Source organism: Sebastes fasciatus, chromosome 15 (assembly GCF_043250625.1).
Source record: "Sebastes fasciatus isolate fSebFas1 chromosome 15, fSebFas1.pri, whole genome shotgun sequence".
Lineage (NCBI taxonomy): Eukaryota > Metazoa > Chordata > Actinopteri > Perciformes > Sebastidae > Sebastes > Sebastes fasciatus.
Genome location: NC_133809.1, coordinates 27,017,352 through 27,040,193, shown reverse-complemented (window position 1 = coordinate 27,040,193; position 22,842 = coordinate 27,017,352). Strand labels below are relative to the sequence as shown.

At 41.1% G+C, this 22,842-nt stretch overlaps 55 non-coding genes across 55 annotated transcripts; all 55 read left to right on the top strand.

Moving 5' to 3' along the window:
• Positions 1-304: 304 nt before the first annotated feature.
• On the top strand, positions 305-378 carry trnai-aau (transfer RNA isoleucine (anticodon AAU)). Its single transcript has one exon. It is a non-coding gene; the product is annotated as a tRNA-Ile (tRNA).
• Positions 379-1,065: 687 nt separating this feature from the next.
• trnai-aau (transfer RNA isoleucine (anticodon AAU)) lies at positions 1,066-1,139 on the top strand. Its single transcript has one exon. It is a non-coding gene; the product is annotated as a tRNA-Ile (tRNA).
• A 280-nt stretch (positions 1,140-1,419) lies between these two features.
• trnar-ucg (transfer RNA arginine (anticodon UCG)) lies at positions 1,420-1,492 on the top strand. Its single transcript has one exon. It is a non-coding gene; the product is annotated as a tRNA-Arg (tRNA).
• Positions 1,493-1,825: 333 nt separating this feature from the next.
• Positions 1,826-1,899, top strand: trnai-aau (transfer RNA isoleucine (anticodon AAU)). Its single transcript has one exon. It is a non-coding gene; the product is annotated as a tRNA-Ile (tRNA).
• A 694-nt stretch (positions 1,900-2,593) lies between these two features.
• trnai-aau (transfer RNA isoleucine (anticodon AAU)) lies at positions 2,594-2,667 on the top strand. Its single transcript has one exon. It is a non-coding gene; the product is annotated as a tRNA-Ile (tRNA).
• Positions 2,668-2,947: 280 nt separating this feature from the next.
• trnar-ucg (transfer RNA arginine (anticodon UCG)) lies at positions 2,948-3,020 on the top strand. Its single transcript has one exon. It is a non-coding gene; the product is annotated as a tRNA-Arg (tRNA).
• Positions 3,021-3,361: 341 nt separating this feature from the next.
• trnai-aau (transfer RNA isoleucine (anticodon AAU)) lies at positions 3,362-3,435 on the top strand. Its single transcript has one exon. It is a non-coding gene; the product is annotated as a tRNA-Ile (tRNA).
• A 280-nt stretch (positions 3,436-3,715) lies between these two features.
• trnar-ucg (transfer RNA arginine (anticodon UCG)) lies at positions 3,716-3,788 on the top strand. The gene has a single exon. It is a non-coding gene; the product is annotated as a tRNA-Arg (tRNA).
• Positions 3,789-4,129: 341 nt separating this feature from the next.
• Positions 4,130-4,203, top strand: trnai-aau (transfer RNA isoleucine (anticodon AAU)). The gene has a single exon. It is a non-coding gene; the product is annotated as a tRNA-Ile (tRNA).
• Positions 4,204-4,483: 280 nt separating this feature from the next.
• trnar-ucg (transfer RNA arginine (anticodon UCG)) lies at positions 4,484-4,556 on the top strand. The gene has a single exon. It is a non-coding gene; the product is annotated as a tRNA-Arg (tRNA).
• Positions 4,557-4,897: 341 nt separating this feature from the next.
• trnai-aau (transfer RNA isoleucine (anticodon AAU)) lies at positions 4,898-4,971 on the top strand. The gene has a single exon. It is a non-coding gene; the product is annotated as a tRNA-Ile (tRNA).
• Positions 4,972-5,251: 280 nt separating this feature from the next.
• trnar-ucg (transfer RNA arginine (anticodon UCG)) lies at positions 5,252-5,324 on the top strand. The gene has a single exon. It is a non-coding gene; the product is annotated as a tRNA-Arg (tRNA).
• A 341-nt stretch (positions 5,325-5,665) lies between these two features.
• trnai-aau (transfer RNA isoleucine (anticodon AAU)) lies at positions 5,666-5,739 on the top strand. Its single transcript has one exon. It is a non-coding gene; the product is annotated as a tRNA-Ile (tRNA).
• A 280-nt stretch (positions 5,740-6,019) lies between these two features.
• Positions 6,020-6,092, top strand: trnar-ucg (transfer RNA arginine (anticodon UCG)). The gene has a single exon. It is a non-coding gene; the product is annotated as a tRNA-Arg (tRNA).
• A 341-nt stretch (positions 6,093-6,433) lies between these two features.
• Positions 6,434-6,507, top strand: trnai-aau (transfer RNA isoleucine (anticodon AAU)). Its single transcript has one exon. It is a non-coding gene; the product is annotated as a tRNA-Ile (tRNA).
• A 280-nt stretch (positions 6,508-6,787) lies between these two features.
• On the top strand, positions 6,788-6,860 carry trnar-ucg (transfer RNA arginine (anticodon UCG)). The gene has a single exon. It is a non-coding gene; the product is annotated as a tRNA-Arg (tRNA).
• Positions 6,861-7,201: 341 nt separating this feature from the next.
• Positions 7,202-7,275, top strand: trnai-aau (transfer RNA isoleucine (anticodon AAU)). Its single transcript has one exon. It is a non-coding gene; the product is annotated as a tRNA-Ile (tRNA).
• A 280-nt stretch (positions 7,276-7,555) lies between these two features.
• trnar-ucg (transfer RNA arginine (anticodon UCG)) lies at positions 7,556-7,628 on the top strand. The gene has a single exon. It is a non-coding gene; the product is annotated as a tRNA-Arg (tRNA).
• A 341-nt stretch (positions 7,629-7,969) lies between these two features.
• Positions 7,970-8,043, top strand: trnai-aau (transfer RNA isoleucine (anticodon AAU)). The gene has a single exon. It is a non-coding gene; the product is annotated as a tRNA-Ile (tRNA).
• Positions 8,044-8,323: 280 nt separating this feature from the next.
• Positions 8,324-8,396, top strand: trnar-ucg (transfer RNA arginine (anticodon UCG)). Its single transcript has one exon. It is a non-coding gene; the product is annotated as a tRNA-Arg (tRNA).
• A 341-nt stretch (positions 8,397-8,737) lies between these two features.
• Positions 8,738-8,811, top strand: trnai-aau (transfer RNA isoleucine (anticodon AAU)). Its single transcript has one exon. It is a non-coding gene; the product is annotated as a tRNA-Ile (tRNA).
• A 280-nt stretch (positions 8,812-9,091) lies between these two features.
• trnar-ucg (transfer RNA arginine (anticodon UCG)) lies at positions 9,092-9,164 on the top strand. The gene has a single exon. It is a non-coding gene; the product is annotated as a tRNA-Arg (tRNA).
• A 341-nt stretch (positions 9,165-9,505) lies between these two features.
• trnai-aau (transfer RNA isoleucine (anticodon AAU)) lies at positions 9,506-9,579 on the top strand. Its single transcript has one exon. It is a non-coding gene; the product is annotated as a tRNA-Ile (tRNA).
• A 280-nt stretch (positions 9,580-9,859) lies between these two features.
• Positions 9,860-9,932, top strand: trnar-ucg (transfer RNA arginine (anticodon UCG)). Its single transcript has one exon. It is a non-coding gene; the product is annotated as a tRNA-Arg (tRNA).
• A 341-nt stretch (positions 9,933-10,273) lies between these two features.
• On the top strand, positions 10,274-10,347 carry trnai-aau (transfer RNA isoleucine (anticodon AAU)). Its single transcript has one exon. It is a non-coding gene; the product is annotated as a tRNA-Ile (tRNA).
• A 687-nt stretch (positions 10,348-11,034) lies between these two features.
• trnai-aau (transfer RNA isoleucine (anticodon AAU)) lies at positions 11,035-11,108 on the top strand. Its single transcript has one exon. It is a non-coding gene; the product is annotated as a tRNA-Ile (tRNA).
• Positions 11,109-11,388: 280 nt separating this feature from the next.
• trnar-ucg (transfer RNA arginine (anticodon UCG)) lies at positions 11,389-11,461 on the top strand. Its single transcript has one exon. It is a non-coding gene; the product is annotated as a tRNA-Arg (tRNA).
• A 334-nt stretch (positions 11,462-11,795) lies between these two features.
• Positions 11,796-11,869, top strand: trnai-aau (transfer RNA isoleucine (anticodon AAU)). The gene has a single exon. It is a non-coding gene; the product is annotated as a tRNA-Ile (tRNA).
• Positions 11,870-12,149: 280 nt separating this feature from the next.
• trnar-ucg (transfer RNA arginine (anticodon UCG)) lies at positions 12,150-12,222 on the top strand. Its single transcript has one exon. It is a non-coding gene; the product is annotated as a tRNA-Arg (tRNA).
• A 341-nt stretch (positions 12,223-12,563) lies between these two features.
• On the top strand, positions 12,564-12,637 carry trnai-aau (transfer RNA isoleucine (anticodon AAU)). Its single transcript has one exon. It is a non-coding gene; the product is annotated as a tRNA-Ile (tRNA).
• A 280-nt stretch (positions 12,638-12,917) lies between these two features.
• trnar-ucg (transfer RNA arginine (anticodon UCG)) lies at positions 12,918-12,990 on the top strand. Its single transcript has one exon. It is a non-coding gene; the product is annotated as a tRNA-Arg (tRNA).
• Positions 12,991-13,331: 341 nt separating this feature from the next.
• trnai-aau (transfer RNA isoleucine (anticodon AAU)) lies at positions 13,332-13,405 on the top strand. Its single transcript has one exon. It is a non-coding gene; the product is annotated as a tRNA-Ile (tRNA).
• A 280-nt stretch (positions 13,406-13,685) lies between these two features.
• Positions 13,686-13,758, top strand: trnar-ucg (transfer RNA arginine (anticodon UCG)). Its single transcript has one exon. It is a non-coding gene; the product is annotated as a tRNA-Arg (tRNA).
• A 341-nt stretch (positions 13,759-14,099) lies between these two features.
• trnai-aau (transfer RNA isoleucine (anticodon AAU)) lies at positions 14,100-14,173 on the top strand. Its single transcript has one exon. It is a non-coding gene; the product is annotated as a tRNA-Ile (tRNA).
• Positions 14,174-14,453: 280 nt separating this feature from the next.
• On the top strand, positions 14,454-14,526 carry trnar-ucg (transfer RNA arginine (anticodon UCG)). The gene has a single exon. It is a non-coding gene; the product is annotated as a tRNA-Arg (tRNA).
• A 341-nt stretch (positions 14,527-14,867) lies between these two features.
• On the top strand, positions 14,868-14,941 carry trnai-aau (transfer RNA isoleucine (anticodon AAU)). Its single transcript has one exon. It is a non-coding gene; the product is annotated as a tRNA-Ile (tRNA).
• Positions 14,942-15,221: 280 nt separating this feature from the next.
• trnar-ucg (transfer RNA arginine (anticodon UCG)) lies at positions 15,222-15,294 on the top strand. The gene has a single exon. It is a non-coding gene; the product is annotated as a tRNA-Arg (tRNA).
• Positions 15,295-15,635: 341 nt separating this feature from the next.
• trnai-aau (transfer RNA isoleucine (anticodon AAU)) lies at positions 15,636-15,709 on the top strand. The gene has a single exon. It is a non-coding gene; the product is annotated as a tRNA-Ile (tRNA).
• Positions 15,710-15,990: 281 nt separating this feature from the next.
• trnar-ucg (transfer RNA arginine (anticodon UCG)) lies at positions 15,991-16,063 on the top strand. The gene has a single exon. It is a non-coding gene; the product is annotated as a tRNA-Arg (tRNA).
• A 342-nt stretch (positions 16,064-16,405) lies between these two features.
• trnai-aau (transfer RNA isoleucine (anticodon AAU)) lies at positions 16,406-16,479 on the top strand. The gene has a single exon. It is a non-coding gene; the product is annotated as a tRNA-Ile (tRNA).
• Positions 16,480-16,760: 281 nt separating this feature from the next.
• Positions 16,761-16,833, top strand: trnar-ucg (transfer RNA arginine (anticodon UCG)). Its single transcript has one exon. It is a non-coding gene; the product is annotated as a tRNA-Arg (tRNA).
• Positions 16,834-17,174: 341 nt separating this feature from the next.
• Positions 17,175-17,248, top strand: trnai-aau (transfer RNA isoleucine (anticodon AAU)). The gene has a single exon. It is a non-coding gene; the product is annotated as a tRNA-Ile (tRNA).
• A 280-nt stretch (positions 17,249-17,528) lies between these two features.
• Positions 17,529-17,601, top strand: trnar-ucg (transfer RNA arginine (anticodon UCG)). Its single transcript has one exon. It is a non-coding gene; the product is annotated as a tRNA-Arg (tRNA).
• Positions 17,602-17,942: 341 nt separating this feature from the next.
• trnai-aau (transfer RNA isoleucine (anticodon AAU)) lies at positions 17,943-18,016 on the top strand. The gene has a single exon. It is a non-coding gene; the product is annotated as a tRNA-Ile (tRNA).
• A 280-nt stretch (positions 18,017-18,296) lies between these two features.
• Positions 18,297-18,369, top strand: trnar-ucg (transfer RNA arginine (anticodon UCG)). Its single transcript has one exon. It is a non-coding gene; the product is annotated as a tRNA-Arg (tRNA).
• A 341-nt stretch (positions 18,370-18,710) lies between these two features.
• Positions 18,711-18,784, top strand: trnai-aau (transfer RNA isoleucine (anticodon AAU)). The gene has a single exon. It is a non-coding gene; the product is annotated as a tRNA-Ile (tRNA).
• A 281-nt stretch (positions 18,785-19,065) lies between these two features.
• Positions 19,066-19,138, top strand: trnar-ucg (transfer RNA arginine (anticodon UCG)). Its single transcript has one exon. It is a non-coding gene; the product is annotated as a tRNA-Arg (tRNA).
• Positions 19,139-19,479: 341 nt separating this feature from the next.
• On the top strand, positions 19,480-19,553 carry trnai-aau (transfer RNA isoleucine (anticodon AAU)). Its single transcript has one exon. It is a non-coding gene; the product is annotated as a tRNA-Ile (tRNA).
• A 280-nt stretch (positions 19,554-19,833) lies between these two features.
• trnar-ucg (transfer RNA arginine (anticodon UCG)) lies at positions 19,834-19,906 on the top strand. The gene has a single exon. It is a non-coding gene; the product is annotated as a tRNA-Arg (tRNA).
• Positions 19,907-20,248: 342 nt separating this feature from the next.
• On the top strand, positions 20,249-20,322 carry trnai-aau (transfer RNA isoleucine (anticodon AAU)). Its single transcript has one exon. It is a non-coding gene; the product is annotated as a tRNA-Ile (tRNA).
• Positions 20,323-20,602: 280 nt separating this feature from the next.
• On the top strand, positions 20,603-20,675 carry trnar-ucg (transfer RNA arginine (anticodon UCG)). Its single transcript has one exon. It is a non-coding gene; the product is annotated as a tRNA-Arg (tRNA).
• A 341-nt stretch (positions 20,676-21,016) lies between these two features.
• trnai-aau (transfer RNA isoleucine (anticodon AAU)) lies at positions 21,017-21,090 on the top strand. Its single transcript has one exon. It is a non-coding gene; the product is annotated as a tRNA-Ile (tRNA).
• Positions 21,091-21,370: 280 nt separating this feature from the next.
• Positions 21,371-21,443, top strand: trnar-ucg (transfer RNA arginine (anticodon UCG)). The gene has a single exon. It is a non-coding gene; the product is annotated as a tRNA-Arg (tRNA).
• Positions 21,444-21,784: 341 nt separating this feature from the next.
• trnai-aau (transfer RNA isoleucine (anticodon AAU)) lies at positions 21,785-21,858 on the top strand. Its single transcript has one exon. It is a non-coding gene; the product is annotated as a tRNA-Ile (tRNA).
• A 688-nt stretch (positions 21,859-22,546) lies between these two features.
• Positions 22,547-22,620, top strand: trnai-aau (transfer RNA isoleucine (anticodon AAU)). Its single transcript has one exon. It is a non-coding gene; the product is annotated as a tRNA-Ile (tRNA).
• Positions 22,621-22,842: the final 222 nt, after the last annotated feature.

The following is a 22,842-nucleotide window of genomic DNA, read 5'->3' as shown; positions in this document are numbered from 1 at the left end:
GTGTTTGCGTCAGTACAATGCAAACTGAGTTATCTGCCAAAATGGTGTAAGTTTCAAGATTTAATACACAGCTTGAGATAATAGAAAGGGGTTTTGCATAAGCAAATATCTTTAGGAAGGTGGGTATTCTTGCCAAACATTTTCACATGTAAAGTCAGCAATATACCAATTAAGCTATCTCTCCTCCACCAACGCCAAGCTGGTACCTGGTCACACCCGATTGACCATCTAAAACTGGTCCAAATATGTACGTTTTGTCCCGGTCTACGTTTGGAAGGAATTTTGTTTAAAAGCCTAAAAAGTAGGCCGGTTAGCTCAGATGGTTAGAGGGTGGTGCTAATAACGCCAAGGTCATGGGTTCGATCCCCATACTGGCCAGCTACAGTAATTTAATAAATTGCTGCAGTGTACTATTCATGTTCTGATGCAAAGTTCAAAATATTAGGAAGTATGTTGCTCTGCAGAAAGAAATGCAGAATATGGGCATTAATTCCACAAACTGTTAAATGCAAAATGGGCTGTCTTTCATTTCTAGTTATTCCTCTCCACAGAAACTAACTGGCAGGCTATACAGTCTGCCTTTGTCACTAAGGTTAAAGCTCTCCTACTTAGTAGCAAAACCATGGCACTGGTGAATTGTAAATGTCCATTTTTATGCGACCACGTGGCCTAATGGACAAGGCTTCGGATCAGAAGATTGAGGGTTCGAGTCCCTTCGTGGTTGAAAGCTACAGCCACTTTCTGAGGAACGTGGTGGATGCGTGTTTGCTTCAGTACAATGCAAACTGAGCTATCTGCCAAAATGGTGTAAGTTTCAAGATTTAATACACAGCTTGAGATAATAGAAAGGGGTTTTGCATGAGCAAATATCTTTAGGAAGGTGGGTATTCTTGCCAAACATTTTCACATGTAAAGTCAGAAATATACCAATTAAGCTATCTCTCCTCCACCAACGCTGACCTGGTACCTGGTCACACCTGATTGACCATCTAAAACTGGACCAAATATGAACGTTTTGTCCCGGTCTACGTTTGGAAGGAATTTTGTTTAAAAGCCTAAAAAGTAGGCCGGTTAGCTCAGATGGTTAGAGCGTGGTGCTAATAACGCCAAGGTCATGGGTTCCATCCCCATACTGGCCAGCTACAGTAATTTAATAAATTGCTGCAGTGTACTATTCATGTTCTGATACAAAGTTCAAAATATTAGGAAGTATGTTGCTCCGCAGAAAGAAATGCAGAATATGGGCATTAATTCCACTAATTGTTAAATGCAAAATGGGCTGTCTTTCATTTCTAGTTATTCCTCTCCACAGAAACTAACTGGCCAGCTATACAGTCTGCCTTTGTCACTAAGGTTAAAGCTCTCCTACTTAGTAGCAAAACCATCGCACTAGTGAATTGTAAATGTCCATTTTTATGCGACCACGTGGCCTAATGGACAAGGCGTCTGACTTCGAATCAGAAGATTGAGGGTTCGAGTCCCTTCGTGGTTGAAAGCTACAACCACTTTCTGAGGAACATGGTGTTTGCGTCAGTACAATGCAAACTGAGCTATCTGCCAAAATGGTGTAAGTTTCAAGATTTAATACACAGCTTGAGATAATAGAAAGGGGTTTTACATAAGCAAACATCTTTAGGAAGGTGGGTATTCTTGACAAAAATTTTCACATGTAAAGTCAGCAATATACCAATTAAGCTATCTCTCCTCCACCAACGCTGACCTGGTACCTGGTCACACCTGATTGACCATCTAAAACTGGACCAAATATGAACGTTTTGTCCCGGTCTACGTTTGGAAGGAATTTTGTTTAAAAGCCTAGAAAGTAGGCCGGTTAGCTCAGATGGTTAGAGCGTGGTGCTAATAACGCCAAGGTCATGGGTTCGATCCCCATACTGGCCAGCTACAGTAATTTAATAAATTGCTGCAGTGTACTATTCATGTTCTGATACAAAGTTCAAAATATTAGGAAGTATGTTGCTCCGCAGAAAGAAATGCAGAATATGGGCATTAATTCCACTAACTGTTAAATGCAAAATGGGCTGTCTTTCATTTCTAGTTATTCCTCTCCACAGAAACTAACTGGCAGGCTATACAGTCTGCCTTTGTCACTAAGGTTAAAGCTCTCCTACTTAGTAGCAAAACCATGGCACTGGTGAATTGTAAATGTCCATTTTTATGCGACCATGTGGCCTAATGGACAAGGCGTCTGACTTCGGATCAGAAGATTGAGGGTTCGAGTCCCTTCGTGCTTGAAAGCTACAACCACTTTCTGAGGAACATGGTGGATGCGTGTTTGCGTCAGTACAATGCAAACTGAGTTATCTGCCAAAATGGTGTAAGTTTCAAGATTTAATACACAGCTTGAGATAATAGAAAGGGGTTTTACATAAGCAAACATCTTTAGGAAGGTGGGTATTCTTGACAAAAATTTTCATATGTAAAGTCAGCAATATACCAATTAAGCTATCTCTCCTCCACCAACGCCAAGCTGGTACCTGGTCACACCCGATTGACCATCTAAAACTGGTCCAAATATGTACGTTTTGTCCCGGTCTACGTTTGGAAGGAATTTTGTTTAAAAGAGTAAAAAGTAGGCCGGTTAGCTCAGCTGGTTAGAGCGTGGTGCTAATAACGCCAAGGTCATGGGTTCGATCCCCATACTGGCCAGCTACAGTAATTTAATAAATTGCTGCAGTGTACTATTCATGTTCTGATACAAAGTTCAAAATATTAGGAAGTATGTTGCTCCGCAGAAAGAAATGCAGAATATGGGCATTAATTCCACTAACTGTTAAATGCAAAATGGGCTGTCTTTCATTTCTAGTTATTCCTCTCCACAGAAACTAACTGGCAGGCTATACAGTCTGCCTTTGTCACTAAGGTTAAAGCTCTCCTACTTAGTAGCAAAACCATGGCACTGGTGAATTGTAAATGTCCATTTTTATGCGACCATGTGGCCTAATGGACAAGGCGTCTGACTTCGGATCAGAAGATTGAGGGTTCGAGTCCTTTCGTGGTTGAAAGCTACAACCACTTTCTGAGGAACATGGTGGATGCGTGTTTGTGTCAGTACAATGCAAACTGAGTTATCTGCCAAAATGGTGTAAGTTTCAAGATTTAATACACAGCTTGAGATAATAGAAAGGGGTTTTACATAAGCAAACATCTTTAGGAAGGTGGGTATTCTTGACAAAAATGTTCACATGTAAAGTCAGCAATATACCAATTAAGCTATCTCTCCTCCACCAACGCTGACCTGGTACCTGCTCACACCTGATTGACCGTCTAAAACTGGACCAAATATGAACGTTTTGTCCCGGTCTACGTTTGGAAGAAATTTTGTTTAAAAGCCTAAAAAGTAGGCCGGTTAGCTCAGATGGTTAGAGCGTGGTGCTAATAACGCCAAGGTCATGGGTTCGATCCCCATACTGGCCAGCTACAGTAATTTAATAAATTGCTGCAGTGTACTATTCATGTTCTGATACAAAGTTCAAAATATTAGGAAGTATGTTGCTCCGCAGAAAGAAATGCAGAATATGGGCATTAATTCCACTAACTGTTAAATGCAAAATGGGCTGTCTTTCATTTCTAGTTATTCCTCTCCACAGAAACTAACTGGCAGGCTATACAGTCTGCCTTTGTAACTAAGGTTAAAGCTCTCCTACTTAGTAGCAAAACCATGGCACTGGTGAATTGTAAATGTCCATTTTTTTGCGACCACGTGGCCTAATGGACAAGGCGTCTGACTTCGGATCAGAAGATTGAGGGTTCGAGTCCCTTCTTGGTTGAAAGCTACAGTCACTTTCTGAGGAACATGGTGGATGCGTGTTTGCGTCAGTACAATGCAAACTGAGCTCTCTGCCAAAATGGTGTAAGTTTCAAGATTTAATACACAGCTTGAGATAATAGAAAGGGGTTTTACATAAGCAAACATCTTAAGGAAGGTGGGTATTCTTGACAAAAATTTTCACATGTAAAGTCAGCAATATACCAATTAAGCTATCTCTCCTCCACCAACGCTGACCTGGTACCTGGTCACACCTGATTGACTGTCTAAAACTGGACCAAATATGAACGTTTTGTCCCGGTCTACGTTTGGAAGGAATTTTGTTTAAAAGCCTAAAAAGTAGGCCGGTTAGCTCAGATGGTTAGAGCGTGGTGCTAATAACGCCAAGGTCATGGGTTCGATCCCCATACTGGCCAGCTACAGTAATTTAATAAATTGCTGCAGTGTACTATTCATGTTCTGATACAAAGTTCAAAATATTAGGAAGTATGTTGCTCCGCAGAAAGAAATGCAGAATATGGGCATTAATTCCACTAATTGTTAAATGCAAAATGGGCTGTCTTTCATTTCTAGTTATTCCTCTCCACAGAAACTAACTGGCAGGCTATACAGTCTGCCTTTGTCACGAAGGTTAAAGCTCTCCTACTTAGTAGCAAAACCATGGCACTGGTGAATTGTAAATGTCCATTTTTATGCGACCATGTGGCCTAATGGACAAGGCGTCTGACTTCGGATCAGAAGATTGAGGGTTCGAGTCCCTTCGTGGTTGAAAGCTACAACCACTTTCTGAGGAACATGGTGGATGCGTGTTTGCGTCAGTACAATGCAAACTGAGTTATCTGCCAAAATGGTGTAAGTTTCAAGATTTAATACACAGCTTGAGATAATAGAAAGGGGTTTTACATAAGCAAACATCTTTAGGAAGGTGGGTATTCTTGACAAAAATGTTCACATGTAAAGTCAGCAATATACCAATTAAGCTATCTCTCCTCCACCAACGCCAAGCTGGTACCTGGTCACACCCGATTGACCATCTAAAACTGGTCCAAATATGTACGTTTTGTCCCGGTCTACGTTTGGAAGGAATTTTGTTTAAAAGAGTAAAAAGTAGGCCGGTTAGCTCAGCTGGTTAGAGCGTGGTGCTAATAACGCCAAGGTCATGGGTTCGATCCCCATACTGGCCAGCTACAGTAATTTAATAAATTGCTGCAGTGTACTATTCATGTTCTGATACAAAGTTCAAAATATTAGGAAGTATGTTGCTCCGCAGAAAGAAATGCAGAATATGGGCATTAATTCCACTAACTGTTAAATGCAAAATGGGCTGTCTTTCATTTCTAGTTATTCCTCTCCACAGAAACTAACTGGCAGGCTATACAGTCTGCCTTTGTAACTAAGGTTAAAGCTCTCCTACTTAGTAGCAAAACCATGGCACTGGTGAATTGTAAATGTCCATTTTTTTGCGACCACGTGGCCTAATGGACAAGGCGTCTGACTTCGAATCAGAAGATTGAGGGTTCGAGTCCCTTCGTGGTTGAAAGCTACAACCACTTTCTGAGGAACATGGTGGATGCGTGTTTGCGTCAGTACAATGCAAACTGAGTTATCTGCCAAAATGGTGTAAGTTTCAAGATTTAATACACAGCTTGAGATAATAGAAAGGGGTTTTGCATAAGCAAATATCTTTAGGAAGGTGGGTATTCTTGACAAAAATTTTCACATGTAAAGTCAGCAATATACCAATTAAGCTATCTCTCCTCCACCAACGCTGACCTGGTACCTGGTCACACCTGATTGACTGTCTAAAACTGGACCAAATATGAACGTTTTGTCCCGGTCTACGTTTGGAAGGAATTTTGTTTAAAAGCCTAAAAAGTAGGCCGGTTAGCTCAGATGGTTAGAGCGTGGTGCTAATAACGCCAAGGTCATGGGTTCGATCCCCATACTGGCCAGCTACAGTAATTTAATAAATTGCTGCAGTGTACTATTCATGTTCTGATACAAAGTTCAAAATATTAGGAAGTATGTTGCTCCGCAGAAAGAAATGCAGAATATGGGCATTAATTCCACTAATTGTTAAATGCAAAATGGGCTGTCTTTCATTTCTAGTTATTCCTCTCCACAGAAACTAACTGGCAGGCTATACAGTCTGCCTTTGTCACGAAGGTTAAAGCTCTCCTACTTAGTAGCAAAACCATGGCACTGGTGAATTGTAAATGTCCATTTTTATGCGACCATGTGGCCTAATGGACAAGGCGTCTGACTTCGGATCAGAAGATTGAGGGTTCGAGTCCCTTCGTGGTTGAAAGCTACAACCACTTTCTGAGGAACATGGTGGATGCGTGTTTGCGTCAGTACAATGCAAACTGAGTTATCTGCCAAAATGGTGTAAGTTTCAAGATTTAATACACAGCTTGAGATAATAGAAAGGGGTTTTACATAAGCAAACATCTTTAGGAAGGTGGGTATTCTTGACAAAAATGTTCACATGTAAAGTCAGCAATATACCAATTAAGCTATCTCTCCTCCACCAACGCCAAGCTGGTACCTGGTCACACCCGATTGACCATCTAAAACTGGTCCAAATATGTACGTTTTGTCCCGGTCTACGTTTGGAAGGAATTTTGTTTAAAAGAGTAAAAAGTAGGCCGGTTAGCTCAGCTGGTTAGAGCGTGGTGCTAATAACGCCAAGGTCATGGGTTCGATCCCCATACTGGCCAGCTACAGTAATTTAATAAATTGCTGCAGTGTACTATTCATGTTCTGATACAAAGTTCAAAATATTAGGAAGTATGTTGCTCCGCAGAAAGAAATGCAGAATATGGGCATTAATTCCACTAACTGTTAAATGCAAAATGGGCTGTCTTTCATTTCTAGTTATTCCTCTCCACAGAAACTAACTGGCAGGCTATACAGTCTGCCTTTGTAACTAAGGTTAAAGCTCTCCTACTTAGTAGCAAAACCATGGCACTGGTGAATTGTAAATGTCCATTTTTTTGCGACCACGTGGCCTAATGGACAAGGCGTCTGACTTCGAATCAGAAGATTGAGGGTTCGAGTCCCTTCGTGGTTGAAAGCTACAACCACTTTCTGAGGAACATGGTGGATGCGTGTTTGCGTCAGTACAATGCAAACTGAGTTATCTGCCAAAATGGTGTAAGTTTCAAGATTTAATACACAGCTTGAGATAATAGAAAGGGGTTTTGCATAAGCAAATATCTTTAGGAAGGTGGGTATTCTTGCCAAACATTTTCACATGTAAAGTCAGCAATATACCAATTAAGCTATCTCTCCTCCACCAACGCCAAGCTGGTACCTGGTCACACCCGATTGACCATCTAAAACTGGTCCAAATATGTACGTTTTGTCCCGGTCTACGTTTGGAAGGAATTTTGTTTAAAAGCCTAAAAAGTAGGCCGGTTAGCTCAGATGGTTAGAGCGTGGTGCTAATAACGCCAAGGTCATGGGTTCGATCCCCATACTGGCCAGCTACAGTAATTTAATAAATTGCTGCAGTGTACTATTCATGTTCTGATACAAAGTTCAAAATATTAGGAAGTATGTTGCTCCGCAGAAAGAAATGCAGAATATGGGCATTAATTCCACTAATTGTTAAATGCAAAATGGGCTGTCTTTCATTTCTAGTTATTCCTCTCCACAGAAACTAACTGGCAGGCTATACAGTCTGCCTTTGTCACGAAGGTTAAAGCTCTCCTACTTAGTAGCAAAACCATGGCACTGGTGAATTGTAAATGTCCATTTTTATGCGACCATGTGGCCTAATGGACAAGGCGTCTGACTTCGGATCAGAAGATTGAGGGTTCGAGTCCCTTCGTGGTTGAAAGCTACAACCACTTTCTGAGGAACATGGTGGATGCGTGTTTGCGTCAGTACAATGCAAACTGAGTTATCTGCCAAAATGGTGTAAGTTTCAAGATTTAATACACAGCTTGAGATAATAGAAAGGGGTTTTACATAAGCAAACATCTTTAGGAAGGTGGGTATTCTTGACAAAAATGTTCACATGTAAAGTCAGCAATATACCAATTAAGCTATCTCTCCTCCACCAACGCCAAGCTGGTACCTGGTCACACCCGATTGACCATCTAAAACTGGTCCAAATATGTACGTTTTGTCCCGGTCTACGTTTGGAAGGAATTTTGTTTAAAAGAGTAAAAAGTAGGCCGGTTAGCTCAGCTGGTTAGAGCGTGGTGCTAATAACGCCAAGGTCATGGGTTCGATCCCCATACTGGCCAGCTACAGTAATTTAATAAATTGCTGCAGTGTACTATTCATGTTCTGATACAAAGTTCAAAATATTAGGAAGTATGTTGCTCCGCAGAAAGAAATGCAGAATATGGGCATTAATTCCACTAACTGTTAAATGCAAAATGGGCTGTCTTTCATTTCTAGTTATTCCTCTCCACAGAAACTAACTGGCAGGCTATACAGTCTGCCTTTGTAACTAAGGTTAAAGCTCTCCTACTTAGTAGCAAAACCATGGCACTGGTGAATTGTAAATGTCCATTTTTTTGCGACCACGTGGCCTAATGGACAAGGCGTCTGACTTCGAATCAGAAGATTGAGGGTTCGAGTCCCTTCGTGGTTGAAAGCTACAACCACTTTCTGAGGAACATGGTGGATGCGTGTTTGCGTCAGTACAATGCAAACTGAGTTATCTGCCAAAATGGTGTAAGTTTCAAGATTTAATACACAGCTTGAGATAATAGAAAGGGGTTTTGCATAAGCAAATATCTTTAGGAAGGTGGGTATTCTTGACAAAAATTTTCACATGTAAAGTCAGCAATATACCAATTAAGCTATCTCTCCTCCACCAACGCTGACCTGGTACCTGGTCACACCTGATTGACTGTCTAAAACTGGACCAAATATGAACGTTTTGTCCCGGTCTACGTTTGGAAGGAATTTTGTTTAAAAGCCTAAAAAGTAGGCCGGTTAGCTCAGATGGTTAGAGCGTGGTGCTAATAACGCCAAGGTCATGGGTTCGATCCCCATACTGGCCAGCTACAGTAATTTAATAAATTGCTGCAGTGTACTATTCATGTTCTGATACAAAGTTCAAAATATTAGGAAGTATGTTGCTCCGCAGAAAGAAATGCAGAATATGGGCATTAATTCCACTAATTGTTAAATGCAAAATGGGCTGTCTTTCATTTCTAGTTATTCCTCTCCACAGAAACTAACTGGCAGGCTATACAGTCTGCCTTTGTCACGAAGGTTAAAGCTCTCCTACTTAGTAGCAAAACCATGGCACTGGTGAATTGTAAATGTCCATTTTTATGCGACCATGTGGCCTAATGGACAAGGCGTCTGACTTCGGATCAGAAGATTGAGGGTTCGAGTCCCTTCGTGGTTGAAAGCTACAACCACTTTCTGAGGAACATGGTGGATGCGTGTTTGCGTCAGTACAATGCAAACTGAGTTATCTGCCAAAATGGTGTAAGTTTCAAGATTTAATACACAGCTTGAGATAATAGAAAGGGGTTTTACATAAGCAAACATCTTTAGGAAGGTGGGTATTCTTGACAAAAATGTTCACATGTAAAGTCAGCAATATACCAATTAAGCTATCTCTCCTCCACCAACGCCAAGCTGGTACCTGGTCACACCCGATTGACCATCTAAAACTGGTCCAAATATGTACGTTTTGTCCCGGTCTACGTTTGGAAGGAATTTTGTTTAAAAGAGTAAAAAGTAGGCCGGTTAGCTCAGCTGGTTAGAGCGTGGTGCTAATAACGCCAAGGTCATGGGTTCGATCCCCATACTGGCCAGCTACAGTAATTTAATAAATTGCTGCAGTGTACTATTCATGTTCTGATACAAAGTTCAAAATATTAGGAAGTATGTTGCTCCGCAGAAAGAAATGCAGAATATGGGCATTAATTCCACTAACTGTTAAATGCAAAATGGGCTGTCTTTCATTTCTAGTTATTCCTCTCCACAGAAACTAACTGGCAGGCTATACAGTCTGCCTTTGTAACTAAGGTTAAAGCTCTCCTACTTAGTAGCAAAACCATGGCACTGGTGAATTGTAAATGTCCATTTTTTTGCGACCACGTGGCCTAATGGACAAGGCGTCTGACTTCGAATCAGAAGATTGAGGGTTCGAGTCCCTTCGTGGTTGAAAGCTACAACCACTTTCTGAGGAACATGGTGGATGCGTGTTTGCGTCAGTACAATGCAAACTGAGTTATCTGCCAAAATGGTGTAAGTTTCAAGATTTAATACACAGCTTGAGATAATAGAAAGGGGTTTTGCATAAGCAAATATCTTTAGGAAGGTGGGTATTCTTGCCAAACATTTTCACATGTAAAGTCAGCAATATACCAATTAAGCTATCTCTCCTCCACCAACGCCAAGCTGGTACCTGGTCACACCCGATTGACCATCTAAAACTGGTCCAAATATGTACGTTTTGTCCCGGTCTACGTTTGGAAGGAATTTTGTTTAAAAGCCTAAAAAGTAGGCCGGTTAGCTCAGATGGTTAGAGCGTGGTGCTAATAACGCCAAGGTCATGGGTTCGATCCCCATACTGGCCAGCTACAGTAATTTAATAAATTGCTGCAGTGTACTATTCATGTTCTGATGCAAAGTTCAAAATATTAGGAAGTATGTTGCTCTGCAGAAAGAAATGCAGAATATGGGCATTAATTCCACTAACTGTTAAATGCAAAATGGGCTGTCTTTCATTTCTAGTTATTCCTCTCCACAGAAACTAACTGGCAGGCTATACAGTCTGCCTTTGTCACTAAGGTTAAAGCTCTCCTACTTAGTAGCAAAACCATGGCACTGGTGAATTGTAAATGTCCATTTTTATGCGACCACGTGGCCTAATGGACAAGGCTTCGGATCAGAAGATTGAGGGTTCGAGTCCCTTCGTGGTTGAAAGCTACAGCCACTTTCTGAGGAACGTGGTGGATGCGTGTTTGCTTCAGTACAATGCAAACTGAGCTATCTGCCAAAATGGTGTAAGTTTCAAGATTTAATACACAGCTTGAGATAATAGAAAGGGGTTTTGCATGAGCAAATATCTTTAGGAAGGTGGGTATTCTTGCCAAACATTTTCACATGTAAAGTCAGCAATATACCAATTAAGCTATCTCTCCTCCACCAACGCTGACCTGGTACCTGGTCACACCTGATTGACCATCTAAAACTGGACCAAATATGAACGTTTTGTCCCGGTCTACGTTTGGAAGGAATTTTGTTTAAAAGCCTAAAAAGTAGGCCGGTTAGCTCAGATGGTTAGAGCGTGGTGCTAATAATGCCAAGGTCATGGGTTCCATCCCCATACTGGCCAGCTACAGTAATTTAATAAATTGCTGCAGTGTACTATTCATGTTCTGATACAAAGTTCAAAATATTAGGAAGTATGTTGCTCCGCAGAAAGAAATGCAGAATATGGGCATTAATTCCACTAATTGTTAAATGCAAAATGGGCTGTCTTTCATTTCTAGTTATTCCTCTCCACAGAAACTAACTGGCCAGCTATACAGTCTGCCTTTGTCACTAAGGTTAAAGCTCTCCTACTTAGTAGCAAAACCATCGCACTAGTGAATTGTAAATGTCCATTTTTATGCGACCACGTGGCCTAATGGACAAGGCGTCTGACTTCGAATCAGAAGATTGAGGGTTCGAGTCCCTTCGTGGTTGAAAGCTACAACCACTTTCTGAGGAACATGGTGTTTGCGTCAGTACAATGCAAACTGAGCTATCTGCCAAAATGGTGTAAGTTTCAAGATTTAATACACAGCTTGAGATAATAGAAAGGGGTTTTACATAAGCAAACATCTTTAGGAAGGTGGGGTATTCTTGACAAAAATTTTCACATGTAAAGTCAGCAATATACCAATTAAGCTATCTCTCCTCCACCAACGCTGACCTGGTACCTGGTCACACCTGATTGACCATCTAAAACTGGACCAAATATGAACGTTTTGTCCCGGTCTACGTTTGGAAGGAATTTTGTTTAAAAGCCTAGAAAGTAGGCCGGTTAGCTCAGATGGTTAGAGCGTGGTGCTAATAACGCCAAGGTCATGGGTTCGATCCTCATACTGGCCAGCTACAGTAATTTAATAAATTGCTGCAGTGTACTATTCATGTTCTGATACAAACTTCAAAATATTAGGAAGTATGTTGCTCCGCAGAAAGAAATGCAGAATATGGGCATTAATTCCACTAACTGTTAAATGCAAAATGGGCTGTCTTTCATTTCTAGTTATTCCTCTCCACAGAAACTAACTGGCAGGCTATACAGTCTGCCTTTGTCACTAAGGTTAAAGCTCTCCTACTTAGTAGCAAAACCATGGCACTGGTGAATTGTAAATGTCCATTTTTATGCGACCATGTGGCCTAATGGACAAGGCGTCTGACTTCGGATCAGAAGATTGAGGGTTCGAGTCCCTTCGTGGTTGAAAGCTACAACCACTTTCTGAGGAACATGGTGGATGCGTGTTTGCGTCAGTACAATGCAAACTGAGTTATCTGCCAAAATGGTGTAAGTTTCAAGATTTAATACACAGCTTGAGATAATAGAAAGGGGTTTTACATAAGCAAACATCTTTAGGAAGGTGGGTATTCTTGACAAAAATTTTCATATGTAAAGTCAGCAATATACCAATTAAGCTATCTCTCCTCCACCAACGCCAAGCTGGTACCTGGTCACACCCGATTGACCATCTAAAACTGGTCCAAATATGTACGTTTTGTCCCGGTCTACGTTTGGAAGGAATTTTGTTTAAAAGAGTAAAAAGTAGGCCGGTTAGCTCAGCTGGTTAGAGCGTGGTGCTAATAACGCCAAGGTCATGGGTTCGATCCCCATACTGGCCAGCTACAGTAATTTAATAAATTGCTGCAGTGTACTATTCATGTTCTGATACAAAGTTCAAAATATTAGGAAGTATGTTGCTCCGCAGAAAGAAATGCAGAATATGGGCATTAATTCCACTAACTGTTAAATGCAAAATGGGCTGTCTTTCATTTCTAGTTATTCCTCTCCACAGAAACTAACTGGCAGGCTATACAGTCTGCCTTTGTCACTAAGGTTAAAGCTCTCCTACTTAGTAGCAAAACCATGGCACTGGTGAATTGTAAATGTCCATTTTTATGCGACCATGTGGCCTAATGGACAAGGCGTCTGACTTCGGATCAGAAGATTGAGGGTTCGAGTCCCTTCGTGGTTGAAAGCTACAACCACTTTCTGAGGAACATGGTGGATGCGTGTTTGTGTCAGTACAATGCAAACTGAGTTATCTGCCAAAATGGTGTAAGTTTCAAGATTTAATACACAGCTTGAGATAATAGAAAGGGGTTTTACATAAGCAAACATCTTTAGGAAGGTGGGTATTCTTGACAAAAATGTTCACATGTAAAGTCAGCAATATACCAATTAAGCTATCTCTCCTCCACCAACGCTGACCTGGTACCTGCTCACACCTGATTGACCGTCTAAAACTGGACCAAATATGAACGTTTTGTCCCGGTCTACGTTTGGAAGAAATTTTGTTTAAAAGCCTAAAAAGTAGGCCGGTTAGCTCAGATGGTTAGAGCGTGGTGCTAATAACGCCAAGGTCATGGGTTCGATCCCCATACTGGCCAGCTACAGTAATTTAATAAATTGCTGCAGTGTACTATTCATGTTCTGATACAAAGTTCAAAATATTAGGAAGTATGTTGCTCCGCAGAAAGAAATGCAGAATATGGGCATTAATTCCACTAACTGTTAAATGCAAAATGGGCTGTCTTTCATTTCTAGTTATTCCTCTCCACAGAAACTAACTGGCAGGCTATACAGTCTGCCTTTGTAACTAAGGTTAAAGCTCTCCTACTTAGTAGCAAAACCATGGCACTGGTGAATTGTAAATGTCCATTTTTTTGCGACCACGTGGCCTAATGGACAAGGCGTCTGACTTCGGATCAGAAGATTGAGGGTTCGAGTCCCTTCTTGGTTGAAAGCTACAGTCACTTTCTGAGGAACATGGTGGATGCGTGTTTGCGTCAGTACAATGCAAACTGAGCTCTCTGCCAAAATGGTGTAAGTTTCAAGATTTAATACACAGCTTGAGATAATAGAAAGGGGTTTTACATAAGCAAACATCTTAAGGAAGGTGGGTATTCTTGACAAAAATTTTCACATGTAAAGTCAGCAATATACCAATTAAGCTATCTCTCCTCCACCAACGCTGACCTGGTACCTGGTCACACCTGATTGACTGTCTAAAACTGGACCAAATATGAACGTTTTGTCCCGGTCTACGTTTGGAAGGAATTTTGTTTAAAAGCCTAAAAAGTAGGCCGGTTAGCTCAGATGGTTAGAGCGTGGTGCTAATAACGCCAAGGTCATGGGTTCGATCCCCATACTGGCCAGCTACAGTAATTTAATAAATTGCTGCAGTGTACTATTCATGTTCTGATACAAAGTTCAAAATATTAGGAAGTATGTTGCTCCGCAGAAAGAAATGCAGAATATGGGCATTAATTCCACTAACTGTTAAATGCAAAATGGGCTGTCTTTCATTTCTAGTTATTCCTCTCCACAGAAACTAACTGGCAGGCTATACAGTCTGCCTTTGTCACTAAGGTTAAAGCTCTCCTACTTAGTAGCAAAACCATGGCACTGGTGAATTGTAAATGTCCATTTTTTTGCGACCACGTGGCCTAATGGACAAGGCGTCTGACTTCGGATCAGAAGATTGATGGTTCGAGTCCCTTCGTGGTTGAAAGCTACAACCACTTTCTGAGGAACATGGTGGATGCGTGTTTGCGTCAGTACAATGCAAACTGAATTATCTGCCAAAATGGTGTAAGTTTCAAGATTTAATACACAGCTTGAGATAATAGAAAGGGGTTTTGCATAAGCAAACATCTTTAGGAAGGTGGGTATTCTTGACAAAAATTTTCACATGTAAAGTCAGCAATATACCAATTAAGCTATCTCTCCTCCACCAACGCTGACCTGGTACCTGGTCACACCTGATTGACCGTCTAAAACTGGACCAAATATGAACGTTTTGTCCCGGTCTACGTTTGGAAGGAATTTTGTTTAAAAGCCTAAAATGTAGGCCGGTTAGCTCAGATGGTTAGAGCGTGGTGCTAATAACGCCAAGGTCATGGGTTCGATCCCCATACTGGCCAGCTACAGTAATTTAATAAATTGCTGCAGTGTACTATTCATGTTCTGATACAAAGTTCAAAATATTAGGAAGTATGTTGCTCCGCAGAAAGAAATGCAGAATATGGGCATTAATTCCACTAACTGTTAAATGCAAAATGGGCTGTCTTTCATTTCTAGTTATTCCTCTCCAAAGAAACTAACTGGCAGGCTATACAGTCTGCCTTTGTCACTAAGGTTAAAGCTCTCCTACTTAGTAGCAAAACCATGGCACTGGTGAATTGTAAATGTCCATTTTTATGCGACCACGTGGCCTAATGGACAAGGCGTCTGACTTCGGATCAGAAGATTGAGGGTTCGAGTCCCTTCGTGGTTGAAAGCTACAACCACTTTCTGAGGAACATGGTGGATGCGTGTTTGCGTCAGTACAATGCAAACTGAGTTATCTGCCAAAATGGTGTAAGTTTCAAGATTTAATACACAGCTTGAGATAATAGAAAGGGGTTTTACATAAGCAAACATCTTTAGGAAGGTGGGTATTCTTGACAAAAATGTTCACATGTAAAGTCAGCAATATACCAATTAAGCTATCTCTCCTCCACCAACGCTGACCTGGTACTTGGTCACACCTGATTGACCATCTAAAACTGGACCAAATATGAACATTTTGTCCCGGTCTACGTTTGGAAGGAATTTTGTTTAAAAGCCTAAAAAGTAGGCCGGTTAGCTCAGATGGTTAGAGCGTGGTGCTAATAACGCCAAGGTCATGGGTTCGATCCCCATACTGGCCACATTCAGTATTTAGTCTTCAGCTGCAGTGTATGTTTCATGTTCTGGTACAAAGTTTGAAATAATAGGAAGTATGTTGCTCCGCAGAAACAAATGCAGAATGTGGGCATTAATTCCACTGACTGTTAAATGCAAAATGGGCTGTCTTTCATCTCTAGTTATTCCTCTCCAACGAAAAACTAACTGGCCAGCTATACAGTCTGCCTTTGTCACTAAGGTTAAAGCTCTCCTACTTAGTAGCAAAACCATGGCACTGGTGAATAGTAAATGTCCATTTTTATGCGACCATGTGGCCTAATGGACAAGGCGTCTGACTTCGGATCAGAAGATTGAGGGTTCGAGTCCCTTCGTGGTTGAAAGCTACAACCACTTTCTGAGGAACATGGTGGATGCGTGTTTGCGTCAGTACAATGCAAACTGAGTTATCTGCCAAAATGGTGTAAGTATTCAAGATTTAATACACAGCTTGAGATAATAGAAAGGGGTTTTACATAAGCAAACATCTTTAGGAAGGTGGGTATTCTTGACAAAAATTTTCACATGTAAAGTCAGCAATATACCAATTAAGCTATCTCTCCTCCACCAACGCTGACCTGGTACCTGGTCACACCTGATTGACCGTCTAAAACTGGACCAAATATGAACGTTTTGTCCCGGTCTACGTTTGGAAGGAATTTTGTTTAAAAGCCTAAAAAGTAGGCCGGTTAGCTCAGATGGTTAGAGCGTGGTGCTAATAATGCCAAGGTCATGGGTTCGATCCCCATACTGGCCAGCTACAGTAATTTAATAAATTGCTGCAGTGTACTATTCATGTTCTGATACAAAGTTCAAAATATTAGGAAGTATGTTGCTCCGCAGAAAGAAATGCAGAATAAGGGCATTAATTCCACTAACTGTTAAATGCAAAATGGGCTGTCTTTCATTTCTAGTTATTCCTCTCCACAGAAAACTAACTGGCAGGCTATACAGTCTGCCTTTGTCACTAAGGTTAAAGCTCTCCTACTTAGTAGCAAAACCATGGCACTGGTGAATTGTAAATGTCCATTTTTATGCGACCACGTGGCCTAATGGACAAGGCGTCTGACTTCGGATCAGAAGATTGAGGGTTCGAGTCCCTTCGTGGTTGAAAGCTAAAACCACTTTCTGAGGAACATGGTGGATGCGTGTTTGCGTCAGTACAATGCAAACTGAGTTATTTGCCAAAATGGTGTAAGTTTCAAGATTTAATACACAGCTTGAGATAATAGAAAGGGGTTTTACACAAGCAAACATCTTTAGGAAGGTGGGTATTCTTGACAAAAATTTTCACATGTAAAGTCAGCAATATACCAATTAAGCTATCTCTCCTCCACCAACGTCAAGCTGGTACCTGGTCACACCCGATTGACCATCTAAAACTGGTCCAAATATGTACGTTTTGTCCCGGTCTACATTTGGAAGGAATTTTGTTTAAAAGAGTAAAAAGTAGGCCGGTTAGCTCAGATGGTTAGAGCGTGGTGCTAATAACGCCAAGGTCATGGGTTCCATCCCCATACTGGCCAGCTACAGTAATTTAATAAATTGCTGCAGTGTACTATTCATGTTCTGATACAAACTTCAAAATATTAGGAAGTATGTTGCTCCGCAGAAAGAAATGCAGAATATGGGCATTAATTCCACTAACTGTTAAATGCAAAATGGGCTGTCTTTCATTTCTAGTTATTCCTCTCCACAGAAACTAACTGGCAGGCTATACAGTCTGCCTTTGTCACTAAGGTTAAAGCGCTCCTACTTAGTAGCAAAACCATGGCACTGGTGAATTGTAAATGTCCATTTTTATGCGACCATGTGGCCTAATGGACAAGGCGTCTGACTTCGGATCAGAAGATTGAGGGTTCGAGTCCCTTCGTGGTTGAAAGCTACAACCACTTTCTGAGGAACATGGTGGATGCGTGTTTGCGTCAGTACAATGCAAACTGAGTTATCTGCCAAAATGGTGTAAGTTTCAAGATTTAATACACAGCTTGAGATAATAGAAAGGGGTTTTACATAAGCAAACATCTTTAGGAAGGTGGGTATTCTTGACAAAAATTTTCACATGTAAAGTCAGCAATATACCAATTAAGCTATCTCTCCTCCACCAACGCTGACCTGGTACCTGCTCACACCTGATTGACCGTCTAAAACTGGACCAAATATGAACGTTTTGTCCCGGTCTACGTTTGGAAGAAATTTTGTTTAAAAGCCTAAAAAGTAGGCCGGTTAGCTCAGATGGTTAGAGCGTGGTGCTAATAACGCCAAGGTCATGGGTTCGATCCCCATACTGGCCAGCTACAGTAATTTAATAAATTGCTGCAGTGTACTATTCATGTTCTGATACAAAGTTCAAAATATTAGGAAGTATGTTGCTCCGCAGAAAGAAATGCAGAATATGGGCATTAATTCCACTAACTGTTAAATGCAAAATGGGCTGTCTTTCATTTCTAGTTATTCCTCTCCACAGAAACTAACTGGCAGGCTATACAGTCTGCCTTTGTCACTAAGGTTAAAGCTCTCCTACTTAGTAGCAAAACCATGGCACTGGTGAATTGTAAATGTCCATTTTTATGCGACCATGTGGCCTAATGGACAAGGCGTCTGACTTCGGATCAGAAGATTGAGGGTTCGAGTCCCTTCGTGGTTGAAAGCTACAACCACTTTCTGAGGAACATGGTGGATGCGTGTTTGCGTCAGTACAATGCAAACTGAGTTATCTGCCAAAATGGTGTAAGTTTCAAGATTTAATACACAGCTTGAGATAATAGAAAGGGGTTTTACATAAGCAAACATCTTTAGGAAGGTGGGTATTCTTGACAAAAATTTTCACATGTAAAGTCAGCAATATACCAATTAAGCTATCTCTCCTCCACCAACGCTGACCTGGTACCTGCTCACACCTGATTGACCGTCTAAAACTGGACCAAATATGAACGTTTTGTCCCGGTCTACGTTTGGAAGGAATTTTGTTTAAAAGCCTAAAAAGTAGGCCGGTTAGCTCAGATGGTTAGAGCGTGGTGCTAATAACGCCAAGGTCATGGGTTCGATCCCCATACTGGCCACATTCAGTATTTAGTCTTCAGCTGCAGTGTATGTTTCATGTTCTGGTACAAAGTTTGAAATAATAGGAAGTATGTTGCTCCGCAGAAACAAATGCAGAATGTGGGCATTAATTCCACTAACTGTTAAATGCAAAATGGGCTGTCTTTCATCTCTAGTTATTCCTCTCCAACGAAAAACTAACTGGCCAGCTATACAGTCTGCCTTTGTCACTAAGGTTAAAGCTCTCCTACTTAGTAGCAAAACCATGGCACTGGTGAATAGTAAATGTCCATTTTTATGCGACCACGTGGCCTAATGGACAAGGTGTCTGACTTCGGATCAGAAGATTGAGGGTTCGAGTCCCTTCGTGGTTGAAAGCTACGGCCACTTTCTGAGGAACATGGTGGATGCGTGTTTGCGTCAGTACAATGCAAACTGAGTTATCTGCCAAAATGGTGTAAGTTTCAAGATTTAATACACAGCTTGAGATAATAGAAAGGGGTTTTACATAAGCAAACATCTTTAGGAAGGTGGTTATTCTTGCCAAACATTTTCACATGTAAAGTCAGCAATATACCAATTAAGCTATCTCTCCTCCACCAACGCCAAGCTGGTACCTGGTCACACCCGATTGACCATCTAAAACTGGTCCAAATATGTACGTTTTGTCCCGGTCTACGTTTGGAAGGAATTTTGTTTAAAAGAGTAAAAAGTAGGCCGGTTAGCTCAGATGGTTAGAGCGTGGTGCTAATAACGCCAAGGTCATGGGTTCCATCCCCATACTGGCCAGCTACAGTAATTTAATAAATTGCTGCAGTGTACTATTCATGTTCTGATACAAAGTTCAAAATATTAGGAATTATGTTGCTCCGCAGAAAGAAATGCAGAATATGGGCATTAATTCCACTAACTGTTAAATGCAAAATGGGCTGTCTTTCATTTCTAGTTATTCCTCTCCACAGAAACTAACTGGCAGGCTATACAGTCTGCCTTTGTCACTAAGGTTAAAGCTCTCCTACTTAGTAGCAAAACCATGGCACTGGTGAATTGTAAATGTCCATTTTTATGCGACCATGTGGCCTAATGGACAAGGCGTCTGACTTCGGATCAGAAGATTGAGGGTTCGAGTCCCTTCGTGGTTGAAAGCTACAACCACTTTCTGAGGAACATGGTGGATGCGTGTTTGCGTCAGTACAATGCAAACTGAGTTATCTGCCAAAATGGTGTAAGTATTCAAGATTTAATACACAGCTTGAGATAATAGAAAGGGGTTTTACACAAGCAAACATCTTTAGGAAGGTGGGTATTCTTGACAAAAATTTTCACATGTAAAGTCAGCAATATACCAATTAAGCTATCTCTCCTCCACCAACGCTGACCTGGTACCTGGTCACACCTGATTGACCGTCTAAAACTGGACCAAATATGAACGTTTTGTCCCGGTCTACATTTGGAAGGAATTTTGTTTAAAAGAGTAAAAAGTAGGCCGGTTAGCTCAGATGGTTAGAGCGTGGTGCTAATAACGCCAAGGTCATGGGTTCCATCCCCATACTGGCCAGCTACAGTAATTTAATAAATTGCTGCAGTGTACTATTCATGTTCTGATACAAAGTTCAAAATATTAGGAAGTATGTTGCTCCGCAGAAAGAAATGCAGAATATGGGCATTAATTCCACTAACTGTTAAATGCAAAATGGGCTGTCTTTCATTTCTAGTTATTCCTCTCCACAGAAACTAACTGGCAGGCTATACAGTCTGCCTTTGTCACTAAGGTTAAAGCGCTCCTACTTAGTAGCAAAACCATGGCACTGGTGAATTGTAAATGTCCATTTTTATGCGACCATGTGGCCTAATGGACAAGGCGTCTGACTTCGGATCAGAAGATTGAGGGTTCGAGTCCCTTCGTGGTTGAAAGCTACAACCACTTTCTGAGGAACATGGTGGATGCGTGTTTGCGTCAGTACAATGCAAACTGAGTTATCTGCCAAAATGGTGTAAGTTTCAAGATTTAATACACAGCTTGAGATAATAGAAAGGGGTTTTACATAAGCAAACATCTTTAGGAAGGTGGGTATTCTTGACAAAAATTTTCACATGTAAAGTCAGCAATATACCAATTAAGCTATCTCTCCTCCACCAACGCTGACCTGGTACCTGGTCACACCTGATTGACCGTCTAAAACTGGACCAAATATGAACGTTTTGTCCCGGTCTACGTTTGGAAGGAATTTTGTTTAAAAGCCTAAAAAGTAGGCCGGTTAGCTCAGATGGTTAGAGCGTGGTGCTAATAACGCCAAGGTCATGGGTTCGATCCCCATACTGGCCAGCTACAGTAATTTAATAAATTGCTGCAGTGTACTATTCATGTTCTGATACAAAGTTCAAAATATTAGGAAGTATGTTGCTCCGCAGAAAGAAATGCAGAATATGGGCATTAATTCCACTAACTGTTAAATGCAAAATGGGCTGTCTTTCATTTCTAGTTATTCCTCTCCACAGAAACTAACTGGCAGGCTATACAGTCTGCCTTTGTCACTAAGGTTAAAGCTCTCCTACTTAGTAGCAAAACCATGGCACTGGTGAATTGTAAATGTTCATTTTTATGCGACCATGTGGCCTAATGGACAAGGCGTCTGACTTCGGATCAGAAGATTGAGGGTTCGAGTCCCTTCGTGGTTGAAAGCTACAACCACTTTCTGAGGAACATGGTGGATGCGTGTTTGCGTCAGTACAATGCAAACTGAGTTATCTGCCAAAATGGTGTAAGTTTCAAGATTTAATACACAGCTTGAGATAATAGAAAGGGGTTTTACATAAGCAAACATCTTTAGGAAGGTGGGTATTCTTGACAAAAATGTTCACATGTAAAGTCAGCAATATACCAATTAAGCTATCTCTCCTCCACCAACGCTGACCTGGTACCTGGTCACACCTGATTGACCGTCTAAAACTGGACCAAATATGAACGTTTTGTCCCGGTCTACGTTTGGAAGGAATTTTGTTTAAAAGCCTAAAAAGTAGGCCGGTTAGCTCAGATGGTTAGAGTGTGGTGCTAATAACGCCAAGGTCATGGGTTCGATCCCCATACTGGACAGCTACAGTAATTTAATAAATTGCTGCAGTGTACTATTCATGTTCTGATACAAAGTTCAAAATATTAGGAAGTATGTTGCTCCCGCAGAAAGAAATGCAGAATATGGGCATTAATTCCACTAACTGTTAAATGCAAAATGGACTGTCTTTCATCTCTAGTTATTCCTCTCCACAGAAACTAACTGGCCAGCTATACAGTCTGCCTTTGTCACTAAGGTTAAAGCTCTCCTACTTAGTAGCAAAACCATGGCACTGATGAATTGTAAATGTCCATTTTTATGCGACCACGTGGCCTAATGGACAAGGCTTCGGATCAGAAGATTGAGGGTTCGAGTCCCTTCGTGGTTGAAAGCTACAGCCACTTTCTGAGGAACGTGGTGGATGCGTGTTTGCGTCAGTACAATGCAAACTGAGCTATCTGCCAAAATGGTGTAAGTTTCAAGATTTAATACACAGCTTGAGATAATAGAAAGGGGTTTTGCATAAGCAAATATCTTTAGGAAGGTGGGTATTCTTGCCAAACATTTTCACATGTAAAGTCAGCAATATACCAATTAAGCTATCTCTCCTCCACCAACGCCAAGCTGGTACCTGGTCACACCTGATTGACCATCTAAAACTGGTCCAAATATGTACGTTTTGTCCCGGTCTACGTTTGGAAGGAATTTTGTTTAAAAGTGTAAAAAGTAGGCCAGTTAGCTCAGATGGTTAGAGCGTGGTGCTAATAACGCCAAGGTCATGGGTTAGATCCCCATACTGGCCACATTCAGTATTTAGTCTTCAGCTGCAGTGTATGTTTCATGTTCTGGTACAAAGTTTGAAATAATAGGAAGTATGTTGCTCCGCAGAAAGAAATGCAGAATATGGGCATTAATTCCACTAACTGTTAAATGCAAAATGGGCTGTCTTTCATTTCTAGTTATTCCTCTCCACAGAAACTAACTGGCAGGCTATACAGTCTGCCTTTGTCACTAAGGTTAAAGCT